Genomic DNA, 16268 nt, shown 5'->3' with positions numbered 1-16268 from the left:
GTTGAATAGGAGGAAATTAAGTCGACTTGTAGGTGTTATACAATCTAATCGATTCGGCTCCGGGACCCAACTCTTCCTATGAACCGTAAGACATAAACCAACTCGGTTCCTTTACAACATTAATTGCTTGCAACTTTGTAAACATGTTTGTATGATTAACACCATGAATCCCCTATGACCCCATGACATCCTAGTGCTTTTAGTCATTTGTTTAAATTTATTAGTTCATTGTTTGCTTTACTTTATTACTTGCATTAGTCTAGGACACAACTACAAACCCAAAAAAATTGTGACACTAGCATAAATTGAGATAGATAGACTTAGAACCCAAAGCACACCGTCCCATGGATCGACCTCGACTTACCACTAACTAGTTGTTTGTTGAGTATTATAAATGTGTTTGATTGGGTGTACAACGACAAGCTCACTGTGGACGCGGGCCCACGGGGGCGCTTGGGGGAGAACAAGTGTTTGCATTTGTGGAGTCGCCACCAATTTATTGTGGAAAATTGGAAACCGTTCGAATACCTCGTGTCATGTCAAGACACAAAGTAGTGACATGAACACCAAGAACTCGTTACCCTTAGCATTCTATGTCTAGAATGACTCTCGTGGATGCCAATAAACACGGATGTTCACAGAGATCTGGAGTAAGGGGTGAGGGTACGTATTAGGAAGCTCTTTTGATCAAACACCTAATCCCGCCCGCCTCGATAGCGGCCTCTACTAATGATTAGAGAAATTATCTATACTCGATATATTGTCAATTTATATGCATGTAATGCAACATCCAACGTTTTAATCCTAACATGTGAGAAATTAGACTAAGTCGGTGAACAAGTAATTTATCATACAATTGATGTCAAAGTCGGGATTTAAGTTTAATTACATGTGAAGGCACACAAAGAAATATAATAAAGAAAATTACAACAATAATACAATAAAGAAAATTACAATAATTACATTGGGTTAATTGATTTATGTCGAAAATACTTCTAAAACGGATAATTTGAGAAAGAAAGAATAAATAAATAAACAAACAGATTAAGGGCGATAATACGATTAATAGTTAATTAAATACGTAAGCTAAAACTAGGTCAAAGCAAGACGGGAGTTCAGAGACAGAAATCAACCAGGAACAGGCGCAGCAGAGCTGCGCCCTCTGGAAGAGGCGCAACAGTTGCTGCGTCTGTACCTTGGCTCAGTTCTGGCTGTGAAGCCGGAATTGAAAATCATTAATGTTCGTTGGTTAATTTAATGATTGATTAATATTATTTACTCGGATGGAAGTGATTAGCAGTTTATTTACATGTGATTGAGGGTCATGAAAGCGATAAACATGGATGAAACCGATTAGAACGAATTAATTACAAGATTAATGAGAGATTAATTAACAAATTAATAACTAAACAAATTAATTAGGTTAAAGAAGTTCTTAATGATGAATTAATGATGGATATGATGAACAAAAGACGGGAATATATCAAAGATGAATTCCAGAGATCAATATTGATGAATCGAACCTCTAAAAAACCGAATTTGATTTAAATGACGAAAACCCGTAAATATTAACTATTTGGGATTTATGTCGGGAATTTAATGACGGATTCAATACTAATGAATTATTTACATGTTAGAATTATTATGCTTAAGTTGCGTCAATAAACAATGAACAATTGGAAAGCAAGTTAAACAAACGAATCATCAAAGGACGAAGGAAGAAGAAAGGAAGCAGAAACTGCGGCAGCCTCACGAAGAGGCGCAACGGGTGCTGCGTCCCTTCGAAGAGGCGCAGCAGTTGCTGCGTCCTTTCTCGACGGTCATCTTCTGGTAATCCGTGAAAAGGGTTTAAAGCATAGCTTTAGAAATCGGTTTTAGAAATACTTTCGACATAAACCTTACAATATGATTACAATAAATAAATAACAATAAATAAAATAGGGATTTACACCCTCAGACTTACATGTTTGACGAAACGAGATGAACTAAGTATACGTTTAGTGATGCTCGACTCGAATGTAGACGAATGTGCCCTCGTAAGAGGAATTAAAATAGATTGATTAAAGTTGATTATGGTGGTGTTGGTCAAATTTGTCGGTCATGCAAAACGAGGCTGGTACTCAGAAGGATCCGAGCTTACGTGGCCGAAAGTTCAAGCACGTAGACGCCAAAAAGTAAGAACGTGGTCTAGAATGCAAAGGGAGAAGAGAAGGGCGGACACTCGCGTGAGAAATATGTGAGACCGAAGGTCTCTATTTATACTAATCACACGGAAGAAATAGGGTTTTCGGAGAAACTTTGGAAGTGAATCTCGAAAAGATACGAAAAATACGCAGAAAAGGACTTGGGAAGAGGCGCAGCAGGCACTGCGTCTCTTGGAAGAGGCGCAGGACTTGCTGCGTCCTTTCCCAAGTGGTTTCCTCCTGCGGAAGAAAGATTTCCGTGTTTAGTTTATGGAATAACGGAATAATTTTGTTTTCCTTAATATTTTGTGTGAATATTACGGGAAATTATTTGCCAAAGACTAAAAGATTTATAAAATATGGAATAGAAATATCCGGAACATTCCAGAACATTCTGACTCGGCATTTTAACGGTTATCAGAAAATGAAGACGGTTTTAGGCCCGGACTCCAAATGTACTCTAATTACTGCCAAAACGACCGTATCGGCACATAGATGACAATTAAGAGGTAGACATAAGTGTTTGAGCAATCACTTGATGATAAACTTACGAACTATAAAAGGAATATGGGCCGATGATGATGAAGATGAGTATCTCACTGAACACTACTTAGTCAAAGTCAGTGAGGAAATAGTCCAGAATTGTGAAGATCAAGATGTAGATCACCTCACTCGTTCATGGCGCCCATACCAAAACACCTCTCAAAATGGTCCCATAGCAAACGGTCCAACCAATGTGGTCATACCAAATGATAATGAAGAAGGCTCTACCGACCATTTGCTAAAGCAACTACAGGAGACGAAGGCTGATCTTTCAGTCTGGCAACTAGTGGCAAGCTCATTCCCACATCGCCAAGGTTTACTGCAAGCTTTAGCCAAACTAAATGTGGCACATAACTCCACACCCGACGACGTGATCAACTTGGTCTTCCAAGAATCACCAAAGCTAAGTAATCCTATTACTTTCTCGGATGAGGATTTGCCACCCTTCGGTGCTAGTCATAACTTGGCTCTTTATATCACCGTCATTTGCTTAAAGAAGAATGTGCCAATGACCTTGGTAGATGATGGCTCTGCAGTCAATGTCATACCCTCGAAAACAGCATACAAATTGGGCATGAAAGAATCAGATTGGACCCCTACCAACCAAGGTGTTCGCGCATATGATGGTACACGACGAAAGGTGGTGGGACTTGTTGACCTAACCATAGCCACAGGGCCGATTGAGCGAAAGGTCAATTTCCAAATAGTGGACATTGAGGCATCCTTCAACATACTTATGGGAAGACCCTGGATTCACGCTTCCAAAGCAATAACATCCACACTCCACCAGAAAATCAAAATCCCACTAAATGGTAAGGTGGTGACGATCACTTCGTCGCCCATCAAGGAAATCATCGAAAAGAAGTCAAGCTGATGCGTGTCATTTATATGATGTTTTACACCCTATTTTACACGCATTTCAGAGCTCAATTGAGTAGTTTATGCTACTATTTCCCTTGTTTCGTGTATTTCTTCCTTTTCTTGTGATTTTGTAGGAATATGAAGATTTCAGTGGAAAATAAGCCGAATCCGTCCCTAAGTACTTAGCATTGCATTTGACATGGAGTATTGACTCGAGGAATGAGCTTGGTGCGCGTTTCAAGGCCTAAAGATAGCAAAAGCAAGGGTGCGTACGAGTTTAACAAGCAAAGAAGCATTTCACGATATTGCAGCCTCGTTAAGATGGCTATATCTCGAGTCTAGAGCAGATAATCGAGTGATTCCAATTGGAGGTGAAATCTTATCCTCTTAGCTTTCCAACGCCGCGTAGAACGCCTGATTTGACCAAGTAACGAAGAAATGGCAGCTGTTTTAAGATCGGTGCGCGCTGCAGAATCGTCGAATGCAAGTGCATGACAAAGCACCTTTGGTCGATCGACTGGCCTCAGTGGTCGATCGACCACCACACGAGCTGATGCGCAAATTAAAAGATCGAGAATTAGAAAGCCCAATGTATTCTTAGGTTTAGGAATAAGAGTGCGTGATATTCCTATATAACTAACCTATATTTTCAGAATAATCATCAAGTTTTGATCATTAAGTTCTTATCATTAGTTTAGGGAAATAATTAGGGTTTGGTTTTCGAGTTTAATCATTCAATACAATTCCTTTCGTTCGTGCTTTTGATCTTCTTCCTGCAATTCTTCTACTGGTATTCTTTTGTTCCATAATTTCAGTTTTATTGCTTTATTTCATTCGTAGCTAGAATTGCTAGAATAGTTTCCCATAAGCCAAATTATTGTTTTATGCTAGTCTTTTGTTCAGTTAATTTAAGCATGAATTCAGTAGTTTATTTCGTCAATCTTATTGTTGTTTTTATCATGAGTATGAGTAAGCTAGATCACCATTGCTAGGATGTAGGGGAGCTATAGCGTAGATGGCATAAATTATAGGCGATTTTGGCGCCGTTGCCGGGGAGGCAGCGCTAGTTTTAGTTGTTTTTCATTTTAGTCTGTTTTTCGCCTCAAGGGAAGACTGAGTACCTTGAGGCAGTTCTTACCTTCTTCTTTAGTGTTGTTTATTTGCAGTACTTCAGAAGGGGCCACCCATGTTCCATTCTCAGGAGCAGCAGGTGCTGTTTTGTGGGAGATGCGGCGGAAGGGGACACACATCTGAGGCATGTAGACACCCTAAGGAGAAGATGTTTGCTTTTTATCAACTTCAGCTCGACAATTCGTATAATTACGCTCCTACTTCACCGCATCAACCATATGAGCCTCCTTATGAAGCCCCACCACCATCCACTCCGTCAAGAAGAGTTGAAAAACGAAGTTGCGAGTTGACGAGTCTAGTGCAGTGCTTATGGTGGAGGTACAGAAAAGCAATGCGGCGAATCGGGCCTTAATCACGGCGATATCTCAAATTGCTACATTGGACAAGAATGCGGTGAGATACCGAGTCAATTTCACTCTCTGAATCAGCGTATTGAGACCGTACATGCAATGACGCTGAGGAGCGGGTCTGCTCTCGATGGACCCGAGAAAGCTGCTGAAAAAGGGAAGACGAAAAATGGCGAGAAAAAGACGATCAGCAGTAATCACGGTCGATCGACCACATCATCAAGTCGATCGACTAGTCCGCGAAATGACATAGCTTTTGATACTGTTGAAACCAGTCGATCGACTGAGCAAAATGGTCGATCGACTGAGGCCGCTGCTGATAATGCACAATTTCGTCCTCCAATGCCCAATAATTTGAGGGATCACTTGTTTCGGGGTACGGCAACTCCGACAATATTGAGGTAAGACCCGAGTCTTTGTGGTCGATCCGTTCAAGTATGACCCGATGTTGATTAATGGTTCATATCTGAGACGGTCTGAAGAAGGGTCAAGTTACAACAAAGACAAAGTAGTGGATTTTCAGCCTACGTCCACTGATGCCGGTATGAGAGACCTAGAGGAGAGGACAAAGCTACTTCTGACAGCCCCTTATCCAGAAAGACTAGTGCCAACCAAAGATGAGGTAACATTCGATAAATTTAAAGATGTCGTGCGTAGTCTTAACGTGCAAATTCCTTTCTTAGAGCTAGTTAATCAAGTACCTGCGTATATGAAGTTCATGAAACAGCTGCTAGCTAAGAAAAGGTCTTTGAATGTTGTGGAGTCGGTGCATTTTAATCAAGAGTCTAGTTCGTACTTAACTCACATCGCTACTCATAAACCGTCTCGACCCAGGTAGTTTCTCTGTCCCCTGCAATATTGGTACCTTCTCAATCGAGAAGGCATTATGTGATTTAGGGGCTAGTGTCAGTGTTATACCTTTGAGTCTGGCTAAGAAGTTGGGATTGACTAGATTTGCCATTACTGACATGACTGTGCAAATAGCTGACCATTCTGCAGTTCGGCCAGTAGGGGTTTTAGAGAATGTGCCTGTTCAAATTGAAAAGTTCTTTTTTCCTGTCGACTTTGTTGTTTTGGATATTCCTGAAGATGTCAACACCCCAATTATTTTGGGAAGACCGTTTTTGCACACTGTTGGTGCAATAATTGATGTAGGGGAGAGAACTTTGAGATTTAAGGTAGGGAAGCACTCTATTATGTTTGCCCAGTCCCCTAGGAAGAAAGACCCCATGTGGCCCATGACCTGTAATATGATTTCTGAAAAGAAATCTTATTTTGTGCTTTCTGACATTCCCACTTCCTTACCTGTACCTATTCCTGTTATGACACCTCTGCCCCAGGTTGGGAGCAATATGGAGGACAATTCTCTTGTTTTGAATGTTGCAGGAAATGGTTTGGGGAAGGAGGAACCGCTCATTGCTCCAGCTGAGAAGGAGCCCATTGTTCAGAGAGGCGGTCTAGGATGTCTTAGTTATGGCGCGGATGAGGAGCCCTAGAAGAAGGAGCCAATCAAAATCTCGGAGTCGGATCTTGAATGTGAGGAGCTAGGAGATGATGGCCATGCTTCGGAAGATGCTAGGGATGATCCATTGAGTATTCCAGTCGGAGTAGAGTGGAGTCCAGCTTCGGAGATGAGCACTGCGGAAGCTACTTCATGTAGACAGAAGCCTTGGTCGGAGATTTTCAGCAGTTTTCGTTGATCTATGCATTTCTTAAACCCTTTTAAAGACCAATTTATTGCTTTTAAACTATTTATCGTTTTTCGTGTGCGCGAAACTTCGCTTAGTTTGGTTTGCTTAGATTTTTTATAAACTTTAGACTGTTACTTTGGGTTTAGCGCAATTTTTGGGCGCGTTATTATGTGTCTTTGCAGGTTTATAGACCATATTAGCTCACTTTATTGAGCTAATTCGAAGAAATCAGAAAGTTATAGCAGGTTTCCCAGTCGATCGACTGCCTTCCATGGTCGATCGACTGAGCCGCAGCTTCCAGGAGCTATTGTTCCTGTTCACCCTGGTCGATCGACTGGGTGATGTGGTTGATCGACCACTGTCGCTGCTGTACCTGTTCACGACCTTTCCCCTGCTGTGTTGGGTCGATTTGCTGAGTTGAGGGAGTCTTTTCTCCACTTTATTCTCCGATTTATTTATGTTTTCTTCCGTTTCCTTATTGTGCACATAATTTTGCGTTTCATAAATTGCCTTCTCGGAAATTATGCGCGGTATTTTTGTTTGTCTTTTCAGGTATTTATTGGTAGCACTGCTGGCTACTGAAACCTCCTAGCTCACGCTGGTTTGGGGAGGTTTCCTTTTGCTGCGCTTAAAGTCTTGTGAGTTTCCGAGTCCTTCTTCTATGTCGATTTTAGTTATAATTCCGCAACTCCCATTTCCCTTTTATTTCACTATATGATTTTGCACAATGGGGACATTGTGTGATTTGGTTTGGGGAAGGGTTTTGCGTTGCATTCATATGTTTTATTGCATTTCTGTCTCACGTTTATTTCAGTTTGCATTGTTTATTTCATTTCCTATTTATATTGAAAAATTCAAAAAAAAATTGAAAAATTGAGAAATTTCAAAAAAATATCATGTTTATTTTAGCATATAGGTCGAGTCGGAACGGTAGTATTTCAATGATGACATTGCATTTGCAGCTGTTTATGCCTAAACCTTGCTAATTGACATGTTATTAGTAGAATCATTTGCATAGTCTACGAGTTTTCGTTAAATTTCTTGCTGAACTTGAGACTTGACTTAGATTTTTGGCAAACTACATCATATTCTGAGATTTAGAGCTTATAACTGGTGACATTTATGACCAGTTTATATAGGATGTGAGTAGTTACTCCTTATAAGACATGTTACATTAATTTGCATAAATATGAACTTAATATGCTTAACACCTGTATGCATTCGGTTTTTGGTTTGTTGACACATGTGGTAGATGTTTCCCTTTATTCATTTTACCCATGAGCCCCTCACAGCCAAATTAAGCCTTTTGTCCCTTAACTACATCCTATATTTAGCCTGCCATCGTCAAGCTGGTAGTCTTAGTTTTTGGGAATATGTCTATTGCGGTTTGGTTATATGCTCTCATTGAGATGATGTTGGAAAAAGAATGAAGGAGGAAAAAGAATTGAGAAAGTTGAAAAGAAAGAAAAAAAAAGGAAAAGAAAAATGATTCGAAAAAAAAAGAAAAAAAGAGAAACAATTTCGATACATGGTCGATCGACTGGACTCATTGGTCGATCGACTGAAGTCCGAGAAAAGAAAAAATCTCCTAATTCAAAGTCTTTATTTAATGGCGATTTTTGCTCCCATGTTGCATTTGTATCTTATGGGGAGTTGATTATTTATGGAATTTGTGAGATTTGTGCTTGCTATAGCACCGTTTATTGTTGAAGATTTTGAGTAAGGAAGTGGATGTTGTCATATGGTTTTATTTGGGTACTAGCTTGGCCGCCTATACCTCCACATTTCCATAATTGTTTTGCCCTTCTTACCCATTACCTCACATATCCATATTTACCTCGGCATGTGTCATGGTCATTTGTTTGGTTGAATGCATATGTACGGTTGTAGAGATTATTTTCATATTAGACTGCAGGCATGTTCTTATAGGTCGTAGTTAGGTGAGTGTCACTACAAAATGAATTCTTTCTATCTATACATTATTCACCTTGTGCTTATTTGAGTGATTTGAGCGACCCGTGAGAGTCCAATTTGATAAGTCTCTCAGATTGACGGTTCGTGATTTTTTAACGAAATTATAACTCGTTTGCATGATTCACATTGCTAATTGATTGTTGGTTATTGCATTAAATTGGTTTAGGCTTGACAGTTTGCATTTCGCTCTGAGATTGAACTCGTTCCATTAGGTTCTAAGATCGAGTCTAGTTCTTGCTTGGGGACAAGCAAGGGTTTGGTTTGGGGAAGTTTGATGCGTGTCATTTATATGATGTTTTACACCCTATTTTACACGCATTTCAGAGCTCAATTGAGTAGTTTATGCTACTATTTCCCTTGTTTCGTGTATTTCTTCCTTTTCTTGTGATTTTGTAGGAATATGAAGATTTCAGTGGAAAATAAGCCGAATCCATCCCTAAGTACTTAGCATTGCATTTGACATGGAGTATTGACTCGAGGAATGAGCTTGGTGCGCGTTTCAAGGCCTAAAGATAGCAAAAGCAAGGGTGCGTACGAGTTTAACAAGCAAAGAAGCATTTCACGATATTGCAGCCTCGTTCAGATGGCTATATCTCGAGTTCTAGAGCAGATAATCGAGTTATTCCAATTGGAGGTGAAAGCTTATCCGCTTAGCTTTCCAACGCCGTGTAGAACGCCTGATTTGACTAAGTAATGAAGAAATGGCAGCTGTTTTAAGATCGGTGCGCGCTGCAGGAATCGTCAGAATGCAATTCTGTACAGCACCTTTGGTCGATCGACTGGCCTCAGTGGTCAATCGACCACCACGCGAGCTGATGCGCAAATTAAAAGATCGAGAATTAGAAAGCCCAATGTATTCTTAGGTTTAGGAATAAGAGTGCGTGATATTCCTATATAACTAACCTATGTTTTCAGAATAATCATCAAGTTTTGATCATTAAGTTCTTATCATTAGTTTAGGGAAATAATTAGGGTTTGGTTTTCGAGTTTAATCATTCAATACAATTTCTTTCGTTCGTTCTTTTGATCTTCTTCCTGCAATTCTTCTACTGGTATTCTTTTGTTCCATAATTTCAGTTTTATTGCTTTATTTCATTCGTAGCTAGAATTGCTAGAATAGTTTCCCATAAGCCAAATTATTGTTTTATGCTTGTCTTTTGTTCAGTTAATTTAAGCATGAATTCAGTAGTTTATTTCGTCAATCTTATTGTTGTTTTTATCATGTGTATGAGTAGCTAGATCACCATTGCTAGGATGTAGGGGAGCTATAGCGTAGATGGCATAAATTATAGGCAATTTCGATTCACGGTATGGTCGATCGACTGGTTACGCGTCTGGTTTTGCTTTGTTTGTTTCGTTAAGTGCTTTATCTTTCAATGAGACCGAGAGGAGACTTGATAGATGCTTAAACTTGACCATCCCATAGATCGAGAGATAGGAATGGACAATAATTAACGAATTAAAACGACTAAATTGCTAAGATCGAGAGATAATGTAATTTAGTTTGCATTAGGAATCATTAATCAAGAACGAGAGTTATTTAGTATTAATGAGACTTAGGGATTAGTAGCATTGGCCGAGAGGTAGTTACTATTTAACATGGACCGAGAGGACTTGTTTTCCCCATCCTTCGCGACCGTATTTCGAGACTTACCTAGACTTATGCGCCACCGTAGTTGTAGCGACCCGACCGTCCTAGCTCCTTTTCATTATTTGTTCCATCTTTATTTTTATTGCTTATTTTTATTGTCTTATTTATTTTTATTTGCATTTAGTTTAGTTATTAATCATATCAAAATCCCCCTCATTGTTACCCTTTGACTAAAATTGAAAGCAACTATAAACTCCCCCGCCTCTCTGTGGTTCGACCCTGTTACCACTAACTTCTGTTAGTTTTAATAGGTATTATAAATATTATTTTTGGTGCACACAACGACAGGCATCACAAGCAATCAAGTCCTTACAGATCCAGTACATGAACTTGGGGGCTTCCATATCATAAACGTCATAGAGAGTGAATTGGCACCATTATACTTCAATCCCTACTCTAACTTAGTGGTGAACCACATACTCAAAACCCAGGGATACTTCCCGGGAATGCCTTTGAATCTTATCCGAAGAAACACCTTTGCACCCTACAAAGAGGGTAATTCACAAAGAATACCTCTTGGATTAGGATACAAACCCACCAAAGAGGAAGTTCTCGAGATGCTCGCTCAATTTCAAAATCGTAAGAATTTGGAAATCCAAATGCGACCCTATCTCCCTACCCTAAATAGATATTTCGTTAGGGAAGGAAGTCAAGAACTCTTTCATGGATTTCCCGAACCTTGGCACTATATCGAAAGGAAGTTAACCGAGATCCACATCTTTCACGATTGCTACTTCATTCCTCCAGAAACGGTTACTACCGTCAAGACTCGTCAAGCACCTTGCCTAGACGAACAAGCCGTAAGTCTACTATTTGGAGAAGATCGATTCGTTAGAGCCGCGCAGGATGAGATCATTACCATGATACTTCAAGATGATCACTTCAACCCTACCGCGTTAATTACAGAAATCAACACCAATCAGCAGAAAGGATGGAGAAAATCGATCAAGTGGACAAACAATCAAGGAAGACTCTTCAAGCTCACTACTGGAGAAGGAGAGATGTTCAAAGGAGAACCAGAAGACGATGAATTCGAGTCAGAGTCAGAGTCAGAGTCAGAGTCAGAGTCGGAGTCGGAGTCTAGAGAAGTTCTTAGAGAGTCCCCTCCTGTCGTCATTCCCACTCCCCTCGTTTCTCCTAGCTCAGTGTCTAATAACAACAGTAGTTTGGGAAATGTCCCAACCGCTATCCCTTTACCGCCACTGACCATAGATCAGATGGCTTCTTTGTTTCAACTTTTCTCAAATCTTAATATGAATAAATCAGGTTCTGCTTACTCTTCGTGTTAACTTGAATGCAATTCTGTTTACGATGATAATGAGAATGACCCAGACCCTGACTTAATCGAAATACCTCCCTACATAGCCAAAGAAATACTACAAGAGGGGGAAGGGGGACCAGTGATAGAAAATACTGAACCCATCAACGTAGGAACTGAACTAGAACCCCAAGAACTTAGGATAGGGACAACCCTGAGCCCCACTGAAAGGGCCAATTCATAGACCTCCTACACGAGTTCAAAGACGTTTTTGCTTGGTCCTACAAAGATATGCCAGGGATCGACAGGGACATTGCAGAGCATAGAATGCCAATCAAACCAGGTTTCAAACCCGTGAAACAGAAGCTTCGTCGAATGAGGACAGAATGGGCTCTCAAGATCAAAGAAGAAGTCGATAAACAATTCAAAGCTGGGTTCATCAAAGTTTCCGAGTACTCAGACTGGGTAGCTAACATAGTACCCGTACCCAAAAAGGATGGGAGAATCCGTGTTTGTGTTGAATTTAGAGACTTAAACAAAGCAAGTCCTAAAGATGACTTTCCTTTACCACATATCGACATATTAATGGATAATACGGCAGATCACGCGTTACTATCCTTCATGGATGGATATGCAGGATATAACCAGATCAAGATGGCCTTAGAGGACATGCATAAGACCGCCTTTGTCACTCAATGGGGAACCTACTGCTACACGGTTATGCCGTTTGGGTTAATCAACGCCGGAGCTACATACCAACGCACCGCAACTACGCTCTTACATGACATGATGCATAAAGAAGTTAAGGTATACGTAGATGACATGATTGTCAAGTCCAAGGAAAGAGAGGGACATATTGCGAACCTTCGCAAATTCTTCTCAAGGCTACGGAAGTACAACATGAGGCTCAATCCTCAGAAATGCGCATTCGGAGTGACATCTGGCAAACTCCTGGGATACGTAGTCAGCCAACGAGGTATAGAAATAGACCCTTCAAAGATCAAAGCTTTAATCGAAATGCCGCAACCTCAAACAGAGAAAGAAGTTAGGGGATTCCTAGGCAAGGTACAATACATAAGCCGATTCATATCGTAGCTCACCATGATCTGCGAACCCATATTCAAGAAATTAAAGAAAACAGATCACACCATGTGGGATGATGACTGTCAGAAGGCTTTCGACCGAATCAAGGAAATACTAGCCAAACCGCTAGTGCTCATGCCACCCCAACGAGATCAACCTCTTGGTTTATATCTCACGGTAACTGAAACGGCCATGGGCGCCATGCTAGCTCAAACTGTAGGAAAAGAAGAAAGAGCCATCTACTACCTTAGTAAGAAGTTCTTGGAGTACGAGTGCAAATACACGCCACTCGAGAAGACATGCCTCGCTCTTGTGTGGGCAACAAAGAAGCTACGCCATTACATGCTTAGCTACTCCGTCAAGATATTCTCCAAAATGGATCCTGTCAAATACCTCTTCGAGAAACCCGTTCTCAATGGACGTCTAGCGAGATGGACCTTGATGCTCTCTGAGTTCCATCTTAAGTATGTGCCTATGAAAGTCATAAAGGGGCGCACCGTTGCCGAATTCTTCGCAGAAAATCCCATCAATGATACACAAACGATAGACACCTGGTCATTTCCGGATGAGGATATACTCCAAACAGATGTAGACTCCTGGGACCTCTATTTTGATGGAGCATCGAACTTAAGAGGATTTGGAATAGGAGTGTTGCTCATTTCTCCTAAAGGCGAGCATACACTAATCTCTGTCAAACTCGACTTCGAGGTGACAAATAACGCTGCAGAATACGAAGCCTGTCTCATTGGATTACAAGCGGCAGTAAGTTTAGGCATCAAGAATCTTCGAGTACATGGGGATTCCTCTTTGATCATCAATCAAATTACGGGATCTTGGAAAATCCGAAGCGAAAGCTTGGCACCTTATCAAGCCAGAATAGACCAAGTCGCCCAATTCTTCGATTAAGTAACCTACTTACATCTACCTCGAGAAGAAAATCAATTTGCGGATGCTCTTACAAAACTCGCATCTTTGATTAATATGCCGGATAGCATGGTAGAAATGCCTTTATGCATCGAACGACGATCAGAGCCAGCTTACGTGCACCAAATCACCGATGAAGAGGAAATTACAGACGAGCCTTGGTTCCAAGCAATCCAAAACTTCAAACTCCATGGCACCTATCCACCAGAAATGGACAAAAGGGGACAACGCGCTATCCGTTTGCTAGCTTCCCAATACGTCCTCATGCAAGGAGAGCTATACAAAAGAACACCTCTTGGTGTAATCCTACGTTGTCTTGATCATTCACAGGCACGGAAAGTGATGGAAGAAGTCCATGATGGAAAATGTGGCCCTCACATGAGTGGACCCATGATGGCAAAGAAAATCACACGTTTAGGATATTATTGGACCACGATGGAATCTGATTGCATCAAATATGTGAGACATTGCCATAATTTCCAAATCTTCGGGAATGTGCAACATGTTCCTCCTTCATTGCTTTACACCATGACATCTCCCTGGCCATTTTCTGCTTAGCGAATTGACATCATCGGTAAAATCACTCCAGCCGAAACAGGAGGTTACTGTTTCATCCTAGTAGCAATCGATTATTTCACCAAATGGGTAGAAGCGGCTTCCTTCACCAGTCTTACGGCCAAGAACGTGGCAAAGTTCATACAAATGAATGTCATCTGTCGATATGGTTGCCCACATGAGATCATCAGTGACAATGGACCACATTTCCAAGCTGAGACTGAACAATTGCTAGCCAAGTACAAAATTAAGCATCACCACTCCTCGCCATATAGATCACAAACCAATGGCGCGGTAGAGGCAGCAAACAAAAACGTTGTCACAATTCTCAAGAAAATGATTGACAACTATAGAGATTGGCTAAGCAAGATACCCTTTGCTTTATGGGGATACTGTACATCCGTTAGGACACCCATTGAGGCCACTCCTTTCTATTTGACCTACGGCATGGAAGCCGTACAACCAGTCGAGCTAGAAATACCATCCTTGCGTATTTTACTCGAAAGTCAAAACCCGAAGCCGATTGGAAGAGGGATAGATATGAAGAACTCATCCTCCTGGATGAACGAAGGTTACATGCATTACATAATGTGCAAACATATCAGGCGCGTATCAAACGAGCCGTCAACAAAAGGGTTAAGCCAAGGAACATCAAGGAAGGAGACTTGGTCCTCAAATCAATTAGGGCTCTTTTACCTGTCGATCCACGAGGAAATTCAAACCCAATTGGGCCGGGCCATTCCTAGTCAAGTCCATACTTCCAGGGGGTGCGGTTAGGATCACAGACCTAGACGGGAACGAATTTGCCAACCCAACAAACCTTGACCAATTAAAACGTTATTATGCCTAGAGTAGGAGCAAAAACGCGCCTCGCGTAACCTCATGTGTCGCTCTTGTGGCACGAAATAAACGGCCCCTGGCCAAGCTGAATCAAGCTAATGTCATCTTGCTCTTGCATTTTGACAATTTGTCATTCTCATATCATCAAATAAACAACGCGTTTTAGGAGTAAGTAAAGCTCATGCTTATTTTCTAAAGTTCGTTACAAGCTCTTGCTTAGAACAACTATTCTTTTACATTTACTCGAACTACGCGCAAGGGTTTGATTTCATTTTTTTAAATGAATACGTAGGCAATCCTTCATGGGATACAACCCATTTCATCCTTTTAAATGTAAATAGAAGGACATTTGCGAATGCACTTGAAATTCGGCAGGAATAATGAAAAGAAAATCACAACGGTTTCATAACCAATCAACCTTTTTTATTTCATTCCTAATAATAATACGTTACATAATAAAATCGTAATAAAAATAAATAGGCTAGGATTCTAAAAACACCACCTCCTTATTACAATAATAATAATAATAAATAATAATAAAGACTTAGGCTACTCTTCCATCTTCCCTTTGCCTTTGTCATTTTTATCATACTTCCTGTCACGACCTCGAGCCGGACGCTCTTGCGTCACTTCCGACCTAATCACCAATGGTCTCTCTCGTGGTCTTACTTTGCCATTCTTGTCAACCACCATCTCGACGGCAGGAGAAGTCTTCGGTTTCTTCGAAGGATGAACAACTCGAAACCCGGCTTCTTCCTCTCCCTCAGTCAGATGCTTCTCCTTCTCCTTTTCCACCTCGCGAACCTTGTAGTCAACAGGTTCACGCTTCTCAGTCTCTCGCGCTCCTCCGTAGTGGTAGCTTTCCTCCACCGCAGATAGGAATCTGACACCCAGAGAGCACTGATAGAAGAATTCAAGAACCAAATGTTCCCCTGAGCCCATTTGATGGCCCATTCTCTTCGACTCTCAGTAGTAAGCGCCACGGCAGTCTGCGGAACAGTGTCAAGCTTCGGGATCCTCTACTTCAATCCAACCTGCCTCATCAGCCTCTCCGGGAAAATGCATACCACAAACTCCAAGCCGGGAATGCGAACAGATCGGGTAGGATCCAGGGAAGATACTCCAGTGACAGATTTGAGGTGCCACCATGGTACGATCCATCTAATTAAGGGGCCATCTTCACTTTTCAATTTGTTTTCCCAGTAGTTGCAAACTCGAGTGAAGTCC

This window comes from Silene latifolia, chromosome 9, assembly GCF_048544455.1.
Source record: "Silene latifolia isolate original U9 population chromosome 9, ASM4854445v1, whole genome shotgun sequence".
NCBI lineage: Eukaryota > Viridiplantae > Streptophyta > Magnoliopsida > Caryophyllales > Caryophyllaceae > Silene > Silene latifolia.
Note: the sequence above shows the minus strand (reverse complement) of the source record.